Genomic DNA, 11,021 nt, shown 5'->3' with positions numbered 1-11,021 from the left:
AATTCAAACTATTTAATAAAACTAATAAACCATAAAGTTTGTATCAGAAATAAAAATATAACACATTAATCACAAACCAGATTAACTGAAAAACGAAATACAAAAACCCTCACTAGTAAAAACTAAACATAAACTAAAACTCTAAACCCTAAACGCTAAATCCTAATCATAAACTCAAACTCTAAACCCTAAATACTAAATCCTAAATTTTAATCGCCAAATTCTGAACATAAAATCTAAACCCATATTCGCATACCCTAAAACCTAACAAAAAAATTTTTTAAAAATTAAAGCGAAAACTCTAATTCCAAAATACAAATATCACAATTCTAAACCATGAAATCCTAAACTCTAAATTAAAAAAACAAAAAAAAAACAATAAACTCATAAATAATAAACGATAAACATAAATCCAAACCCCTAAATTAAAAATCATATGACTAAAACCCTAAAATACTAAAGTATAAAATCCAAAAACCTAAACACTAAACCATAAAACCTAAAATTATAAAAATATAAACCGAGAACCTAAACCTAAAACCTAAAAATCCTAATAATATAATAAAAAAGAAAAAACAAAAAATTTAACGAAATAATTCACGACTTATAAATTATACATATTTAACTTGTCATATTTATTAAATGAATCAACATAGAAAACATTCAACTATTTTACTTTATTTCAATTTTGTCTATTGAATTTTATTTGTTTAAGTTATAAAAATTTGTTATTTGATTACAATTTTAATTCTGCCTTCAAATATATATGACATAAAAATTTAAAATGGATTAACATAAAAAATCAATATAATTAACCGATTAACGTAATAGAAAATTGATTTATATGGATAATGAAATTTTTTTTATGAAACTGATATTAAAAATATATGGAACATAATTTAAATTTAAATATAGATGGGAATTTAAAAATAACTACCTAATTTGAGATAAAAATAACAAAAAACTTTAGATTAGCAATATTTAATTTCAGCTAATTTGCTTTGAAAATTATTGAAAGATAGTTATATATTTTACTATATAAATCATAGACAATAAATCTTAAACTATAAATACCAAATCCTAAATCCTAAATATTTTAGACTTTTTCTCAACATTTGACCTTCTCATCGCAAATATATATTTTAAAAAGAGAGACAAATATCTTATAACCTATAGGAGTGGCATGACAAGCTCTCAAGTCAACTTCTTCTTATTGAGAAAAGTCGATCGAAAATTCTGCATTAATTGTAAATTAAAATTATTTCGGAAAAAAGTTTAACAACACAATATAGGATGCTTGGTATAGATTTTCGCGTTGAGCAAACGTTGAGGAAAAGACATCATACGAAGAACCCAAGGACGAAGTGGTGGTGGATGAACGGTGAGGAACAAAGAAGTTTCCTAAGACGGGTAGGAGAAGAGGCAAAGTGGGATGGGGATGGAAGCGCGGAGGAGATGTTGAGGGAGATGGCAGAAGTTATTAGAAGAACAACAAAAGAAAGTTTTGGTGAATTTAGAGGGATAGGACCAAGAGATAAGGAGTAGTCCTGGTGGTGGAATGCGAGTGTACAAGAAAAGATAAAGGCAAAAAATTAAAGAAGTGCTTTAAGGAGTGGTCTTTGTGTCGCAATGCAGATAATTGGGAAAAATATAAGGTGACTAAGAAAGAGACAAAAGTGGCTGTAAGTGAAGTAAGAACAAGAACATATGAAGGTCTTTACTAGTCTTTAGCCACGAAAGAAAGAGAAAAATGTATATATAGAATCACAAAGAGCCGTGAAAGAAGAATGAGAGACTTGAATAAGGTTAAGTGCATAAAGGATAAAGATGGAGAAGTTTTGATTCAAGAGGAGAAGATTAATGAAAGGTGGAAGAGCTACTTCTACAAGTTATTTAATGAAGGAAAGAAGACTCTTCTGAGTCTTGGTCGGTTATGCATGAGGAAAGAAGATGAAAACTTTGACTACTATCAAAGGATTCGAGACTTCGAGGTAAAAGAGGCTTTAAAGCAGATGAAAAATGACAGGGCAGTAGGACCTGATAATATTCTGATTGAAGTTTGGAAAGACCTTGGAGAGAAAAAGATATTAGTTGGTTAACCAAACTTTTTAATGAGATTTTAAAGTCAAAGATCGAATGAGTGGAGAAAGAGCACCTTGGTACCTATTTACAAGAATAAAAGGGATATATAAAGTTGCGGAAACTATAGAGAGATCAAACTTATGAGCCATACCATGAAGTTATGAAAAATGGTGATAGAACGGAGGTTGAGACAAGAGACACGTAATAGAGAACCAATTTGATTTTATGTCAGTCAAATTCACCATTAAAGCGATATACTTATAAAGAAGAATGATGGAGAAGTATCATAGTAATAAAAGGGATCTACATGTGGTGTTTATTGATTTAGAAAAAGCGTACGATAGGGTGTCAAGAGAGGTCTTATGGAAGGTTTTGGAAAGGAAAAGAGTAAGGATCGCCTATATTCGTGCCATTAAAGACATGTATGATAGGATTACAACTAGTGTAAAGACTCAAGATGGTGTGACAGAGGAATTTTCTAGTAGTATAGGATTACACCAGGGATCGTCCTTAAGTCCATATATTTTCACATTAGTGTTGGAAGTACTCACAGAGCATATCCAAGAGCCTGTGCCATGGTGCATGCTTTTTGTCGATGATATCGTTCTTATGAGAGAGTCAAGAGAAGACCTAAATAAGAAATTTGATTTATGGAGCCGTAGCAAGACGGAATATATGGAATGTAAGTTTGGCTGCCGAAGGAAAAACCCCAATACAAAGGTGAAGATTGGAGAAAACATCCTACGAAAAATTAAAAGTTTTAAGTATTTTTAGTGCATCATATAGGATAATGGAGAGATTGAACATGATGTAAATCATAGCAGGATCCAAGCAGATTGGTCAAAATGGCGAAGTGCATTTGGTTTTATATGTGACAAAAAAGTGTCTTTAAAACTTAAAGGTAAATTCTATCGCACTGTTATCAAACCGACTATGTTTTATGGTACAGAGTATTGGGCGGTCAAAGGAGAACACGAACATAAGCTGAGTGTGACAGAGATGAAGATGTTAAGATGGATGAGTGGTCATACGCGATTCGATAGAATAAGGAATGAAGATATAAGAGGGAGAGTTGAAGTAACACCTATTGTGAAAAAGAGGATATGAAAAGAAGACCGACAGAATACCCAGTCAGGAGGGTGGATGAGATGAAAGATGGATAAAGGGTGAAAGGCAGAGAAAGATCTAAGAATATCATCCATGAGGTGGTCAAACGAGATGTACATGTAAATAGTCTCTCTGTAAACATGATACATGATAAAATTCAATAGCGTCGTTTGATCCATGTAGCCGACCCCACCTATTTTAGTATATTTAATTATTAATTGTTCTAATGGTAAAAAATTAACATTATATATTTATATATTAAGTTAATATACCGTAAACATTAATCTGTAAAATGCTTGTAAAAAAAAATATAAATATTAAGTGTACGATGAAAATTGAATTTGGTGACTTAGTTAAAAAATTAGTTAAATAATATTGATGAAGCAAATGATTTATCTAAAAAATATTGAGTACTTTTTTAAATTATATAACTCAAAAAATTTACAAAATCATAAAATATATTATAAATTAATAAAAAATATATATATCCTTTTAAGTGAAGAATTAATAGTGGAATTGTACAATAATAAATATTTTTATGAGTGTTTTTTAATATATTAATAGTTAGAACAATGAACTTTCTCACTTGTTACTCCGAAATATTCTCTTTACATAAGTTCCTGCAACTTTTCTTGCTAGACTACTTATTATTGCTTGTTGCTGCTATTGCTGTTTCTTTGTCGTTGGTGTCGAAATTGATAATTCAAGACTATTATATATTTCGATGCAGTGTTATATATAAAAGTAAAACAAAGATATTCAACAAAAAAGTAGCAAATTAATTACGGAGAATGGAAAATGGATAGTTTAGTTATAAGAAATACCTGATGAAAAATATGTATATCTTTTTAAGTGAGAATTAACAATGAAATTGTACAATAATAAATATTTTTAATGAGTATTTTTTAATATATTAATAATTGGAATAACGAACTTTTTCACTTGCGACTCCGATATATTCTCTTTATATTAGTCCTTGCAAGTCTTTTTGCTAGACTACCTACTGTTGCTTGTTGCTGCTATTAGCCTATTATTGTTTCTTTGCCACTGATGTCGCAATTGATAATGCAATATTAATCGATTATGATAAATTGGATCGAATTTTGTGATTTTTGTATGGTACTTCGCGGTGACATGAGCGTGGAAGGGATAATCTGTTTTTTTCTTTTGTTTTTATAATTTTTAAGGATTAAAATGATTTATTTTAGCTTTTTGGTCTCATATTATAGAATGGATCTCGAAAAATATGAAAGATCTCTTCCCAAACTGTACATACGACTTTCATCAAATACGATTTTTCACATAATTTTAATTGGGTATTGAAGTAACATTATCTATTGAGAAATCTCTAATTTTAAGTATCTTTTAAATTGATTCACATATAAATTAAAATTTCATATATATTGAATATCCATAAAAAATTCACTTTAAAAGATTCAAACTTCATATTTTCATTTTTTTTAAATATATTTTCATGCAGTTTTATATATAAAAGTAAAATAAAGATATTCAACCAAGAAGTAGCTAATTAATTAAGAAGAAAAAAAAAATGGATAATTTAATTATAAAAAAATACTTGTCCGTTGTCTTGGTTAGTTTTAGAGTAATAATTGTATTTTTTATGTTGTCAATAAGATATATATCATTGGTAGTGAAATATTCAAATTTCCTCACAATATGAGGTGGAAGCGGTCAGGGTCTTAGGGACGGATATATGAGAGACGAGTGGAGGCCTCAATTCTCAAAAAAAATAATAGTAGTAAGTTATTAAATATGATTTAATTTTGTAAAAAATTTATTTAATATTTAGTCTAGTATAAATAAAAATCCAACCAACCTAAATATTAATGATTTTTAATATTTTAAAAGTAAGTAATAATATTAAAAAATTAAAAAAATATATTATTATTAATATTTTTTAATTAAATAAAATTTTTTAAATTTTATAAAGTAAATTCTTTTTTTTTTGTGATTGTCTTTTTTTATTTATTTGGTATTAATTCTATCTGTTTCAATTGTTATAATTGAAAAATTTTTTTTACATATAAATATTGTGAAGAATGATTCAGAAACAAAATGAAAGATGAATTTCTTACTAATTTGTCTTTTAATTATATTGAAAAGAAAATTACTAAAAAATTTGACACAAATTTTATTATCGATGAATTTTATTATACGAAGAATCGACTATTTCATTAGTAAAAGTACACACATATTTTTTGTACTTTAAAATATATTCTCTATCAGTATATTTTTGTAATACATCTTACATTATATAATTTTTTACATAATTTTTTAATATTATATATATTATTGGCCCCCCATAATAATATTTCTGAATCCGTCCCTAGAAGCGGTGTATCTTCTTACAAAGATAGAAAATATATATATATATATTGATCCGTTACTCAAAACCTGGCCCACCACAACAATCTCAGAACTGGATTCTACACATGGAGATAAAACTCCCCAAATATTTCTCCCACCAAACCACTATTACTCCGACGATCGGAATAATAGCTAAGAGACTTCGTCAAACCAAACAAACAAGATACGAATAACCGCTTAAGAATCACTCCATATATACTAGTGATCAACTAAGTCACAGGTACGCAATTCATCCCATTCTACTTTGAATACTCCCACACACTTACTTACTTGAGCGTTGGAATTTCTTTGCAGGTATCCAACGCCGCCTTCCCAAGAAGAAGACAACGTTTCTTCCTTCCCCTTTAAGGAATAGCAAGTTCAAGCACCAATAGAACGAGTTATATCTCGGAGATCGCTTTTATACAAGAACATATATATATAAGGGTAGGTCTTTGGTGGCCAAAGTTATAGTGGCTAAGAGTGACTAAGTTTTGACTGACTAATGAACACATGACATGTGGAGAGTTTGGTGAAAGTTGTTAGTTAGAGTGATGAGTCTATTGTTAGTGATTATTACAGGACAAAAAAGTAAACAAACTGACAAAAATAATGTACATATCATGTGGACTTTTTTTTGAAGAAAAAAATCTATTAGTGTTTTTTGAGTAAATAATTCCAAAACTTTAATGGTTGGACCTTAGTGTGAAAATCTATTATAATGTTGGATTAATAAAAGATCATGAACTATTAATGATAAGAATAATCTAAAAAAATAAAAACTAAATCATGTAATATTTATTTATTATAATTATTTGTTATTTTAAAATTTAAAATATAAAAAAATTATACTGAAATACCACATTAGAAGGTTATATATAAGTTACTTTTTTCGAAAACAAAATTTATGATTTAAATTTATATGTTTGTAGATATGTAATTTTATTTGAGTTCCAGTCAAATACAAAATGTGAATTTCAGTTTTTATTTATTTTTATTCTATTTTTATCTTTTATTGTAATATGTAAGAGATAGTTGTGGCCTTGGCCATCCAAAAATTTTAAAAAACTATGTCTACATATGAGATATATGTCTAAGAAAATAAAAAATATTATGTAATTTAATAACTTTATATGTATTAATTTTTTATTATGTAATGGGTATATATCTTATGAATATACAAATTAAAAAACAAATAATTTTTAGTTAAATAAAAATTAACAAATTAATATCTTAAAAAAATATAAACGTTGATAAAAACTAACAAATTTACTTCACAAATCGTGATGATTTTGCAAATTTTATATTTGTTTCTTTAAAATTTTAAACAAAGACCACGTTTTATATAAATATTAAGAGAAAAAACAAAATTAATAGTGAATTCAGTTTTAAGACAATCTAGTATAATTGATTTTTCACTAGTTTATTTAAGTAAATTATAGAAGGTATGACATTATGAATTCAAGATTTACGGATGCCAGTTTTAGTGGATTCACAAAGTAAAAAAGCAAATCTTATTAATAAAACTATTATGAAATTTTTAATAAGAGCAGTGTTATATGATTAACAAGTATTATCATTTTTTGTCAGCATTTAGTCGATAATAATTTGTACTCATATTTATAGAATTTTTGAACACAATAAACATACACTTTACACATATGTTTATTACAGTTTTGCATATACACATGAATCATTACCATTTGCACTCAAAATTTTTAGAATTTGAACATATAAATTAATAAAATTTATCTGTTAAAAATAATTTAGTATTTATATTCACCAAAATATGAACAAAACTACTAAAAATTACTAATTTTCAAAAATTTCTCTTTTAATAATAATAATAATAATAATAATAATAATAATAATAATAATAACCATGATAATATCAACAATACTGTTTAATAGTTATTTTTATTCAAAAAAAATATTTTCTTATAAAATTTGAACACTTTATAAATTTATACTCTCATATAATTTATGCCATAAATACATTAATAGTAAGAGGTCACATAAATATTACATGATTTAGTTCTTTTTTTTTTTATTACTTTCATTATTAATAGTTCATGACCTTTTATTGATCTAACATTATAATAGATTTTCATACTAAAGCCTAACTATTAAAGTTTTGGAATTATCCACTTAAAAAATACTAACAGATTTTTTTCCTTCAAAACAAAGGCTCACATCATTTTGGTCAGTCTATTTACTCTTTTGCCATGCTACTCACTAACAATAAGGCCTATCACTCTAACTAACAACTTTCACCTAACTCTTCACATGTCATGTATTCATTCGTCAGTCAAAATTTAGTCATTCTTAGTCACTATAACCTTGGCCACCAAAGAATTACCCATCATATATATCATAGTTCATAAGTTGGTTTTGATTGAAAATTAGAAAAAAAAAATAGCCAAACATCATCGAGAGAAAACCGGTAAAGTAAGCAAAAACAAAGAGATAAGGTTCAGTAAATTAATTATGAATTGATTGTATTTTGATGCTTGATAGATGGTTGATTATTGAACACTTGAAACTAGGTGTTTATGTGATATTTTGATGGATACTGGATGGTTAAAATACCCTGAGATATCATGGGAGCTGGGCGCCTAATTATGTGAATACCATGGGTGATGGACGCCCTCCCCTGGGACATCATGGGCGCTGGGTGCCCAACTATGTAAACTCCTTGAGTGCTGGGGGCCCAACCATGCAAATTTCATGGGCGCTAGGCGCCTTGTTATTTAAAACTCTGGGCGATGGGTGCTCAGTGTTGGGCACTAGGCACCTATGTTTTACGACAATTTTCACGCTTCAAAGGTGCTAAGCACTGGTTTGGGTACTAGGCACCAAGGTACAATACAACGAGGTTTTAATAATAATAATAATAATAATAATAATAATAACCATAATAATATCAATAATACTGTTTAATAGTTATTTTTATTCAAAAAAAATATTTTTTTTATAAAATTTTAATACTTTATAAATTTATACTCTCATATAATTTATGCCATAAATACATTAATAGTAAGAATTCACATAAATATTACATGATTTAGTTCTTATTTTTTTTATTACTCTCATTATTAATAATTCATGACTTTTTATTGATCTAACATTATAATAGATTTTCATACTAAAGTCCAACCATTAGGTAGCGTTTGGTGGAGAGACAGAGACAGAAAGACAGAGACTGAGAGACAGAGACTAAGAGACAGGGATTGAAATAAATCTCAGTATTCTGTTTGGTGTAAAATAGGAGACAGAAATTGAAACAAGAATGAAACTCTAATTTAATTTGCACAAAGGATAAAATTGGAATTAATTAATTGAAATGAAAGTATTTTAGGTATAAAATATTATTAAAGTTTCAGTCTATATCTCTAAAAATTTCAGTCCTCTATGTCCCTACTTTTTAAAAGTACTGAAATACTGAAATTTTAGAGACAGAGACAGAAATTTTAATACCAGTCTCTGAACTAACAAACACGATACTGAGTTTCAGTCTTTCAGTCTCTGTCTCAGTACCTCAAAACAAACGCTACCTTAAAGTTTTGAAATTATCTATTTAAAAAATACTAACAAATTTTTTTCCTTCAAAACAAAGGCCCACATTATTTTGGTCAATCTATTTACTCTTTTGTCCTACTACTCACTAACAATAATTAAGGCCTATCACTCTAGTAAAAAATAAACAAATAGCCAGATCCCGTAAAGAAGGCTCACAAAAGATAAGCAGAAAATAAATAAGAGTTCAGTTACAAAAAGAATCATCCAAACGTAAATGAAAGAGAGTAAAAAAAAGAAACCAAAAAACAAAGGTAAACATAAAAAGGAACCAGTAAAAAGACAATGACCTGGGAATAATAAAAGAGTTGAGAACGAAGGACTCACATTTTTGAACCATTCATTACGTGTCATTATGTAAAATTTTAAGGACAATTATAAAAATTTTAAGGTTACATTGTTTAAATATGATTGATATGAAACTAGGTAGGATGTTTATGGTTTGACATATCGTACATTTTAACAAAAAATACTATGAAGAAGAGTTTTTGTATTGGCATGTCAAGTATACTAATGTTTCTATGTGTAAAATGTATTTGATAAAAAATAAATATTATGTTATGATGATTGTTTCAAGAAATTTATTTAACATAAGTGATCAAGTTGATATTGATGCTGAAATTACTTATGAAAATGAGTCATTTGATAATTTAACGGTTCATTTTATACCTAATGATGATGGTGAAGTAGACTTGGTAAGGAATGATTTGAATAAAATTCTTGTTGATGTCGCAAAAGAAGTATATTTTTTTAAGAGTATTACACAGGATCAGATGAAGAATATGATTTCGAAGACTTTTGAGTGACTTGTTCCCACATTTATGATATATAAGTCACATTTCATGCTTTATTTTTACAGTTTTAAATCTGATTTCCTGAATATTTTGTTTTGCATATTTGTTATTCTCTTGTAACTTTTTTTTCTTATTAGATGCGTATGCAATTGTGTTTGATAGTATTTAATGTTTTTTTTTTTCAGCAACTTAATGAAAAACGGAGCAACTTCAAAGAGAAAAAAGTTAGTAAAAAAGTATCAAGCTCATGTAAAAGTTAAAAAAACTGAAATGAAGAAAGTATCTTCTGCTGCAAAATTAGTCCAAAATTTTATATCCAAAGGTGATAAAGGAAGTAATCAAGTGAAGATAGCACAACATCCTAAGAGAAAAATTTCAGAAATTAGAGAGAAACAAAGTAGAGAAAATTCAATGGAAAAGAGAAATAAGATACTTGTGGACAATGTTATGAACCGGCATTTAAGGTCTTCCTATAACCAAGTTAGGAGTAATGTTCAACTAGAAGAATAACAAATCCCTAACAAGATGAAGAGCAAGGCAAAGTATCTAGCAATGGCTTTTGATACTTTTTTGCATACAGAAGGAGTAGAAGTGGAAAGAGAAGAGGAAGATGACTTTGAGTCAATTAGTAAGGATGCTAGAGCTACTGAAAAGAAACCAGCTAACTTGACAAACTCAAAAAATAACTTAAAGCGTCCAGTAATGACTCTTGAGGCTTTTTTGGGTGAACAAAAAATTCATATGGAAAGAGAAGAAGAACATATTGAAGTTCCAATTACTGAGGATGTTAGATCTAGGCCATCTCCGAATGATGGAGGAAATGCTCATATCCCCATGAGAAAGATTATGTTGATGAACATGAAAATGACAATTTTGATGTGAAAGGAGACCAAATTATAAAAAATGCTCATGTAAAAAGTGATATAATTTTGTTTGTTGCTATTTGTTTTTTGACCAAGTTATAGTTGCTGTTTTTTGTTTTAACTAGAATGAGACCCGCGCAATGCGCGGGGTAGTAAATTAATGATGATATATAATAAATATTAAAAATTATTATATTTTGTAGAAATAAATTAAATATATGTAAATTAAGGA

The sequence above is a fragment of the Arachis ipaensis genome, chromosome B02 (assembly GCF_000816755.2).
Source record: "Arachis ipaensis cultivar K30076 chromosome B02, Araip1.1, whole genome shotgun sequence".
Classification (NCBI taxonomy): Eukaryota; Viridiplantae; Streptophyta; class Magnoliopsida; order Fabales; family Fabaceae; genus Arachis; species Arachis ipaensis.
This window is presented reverse-complemented; position numbering follows the sequence as displayed.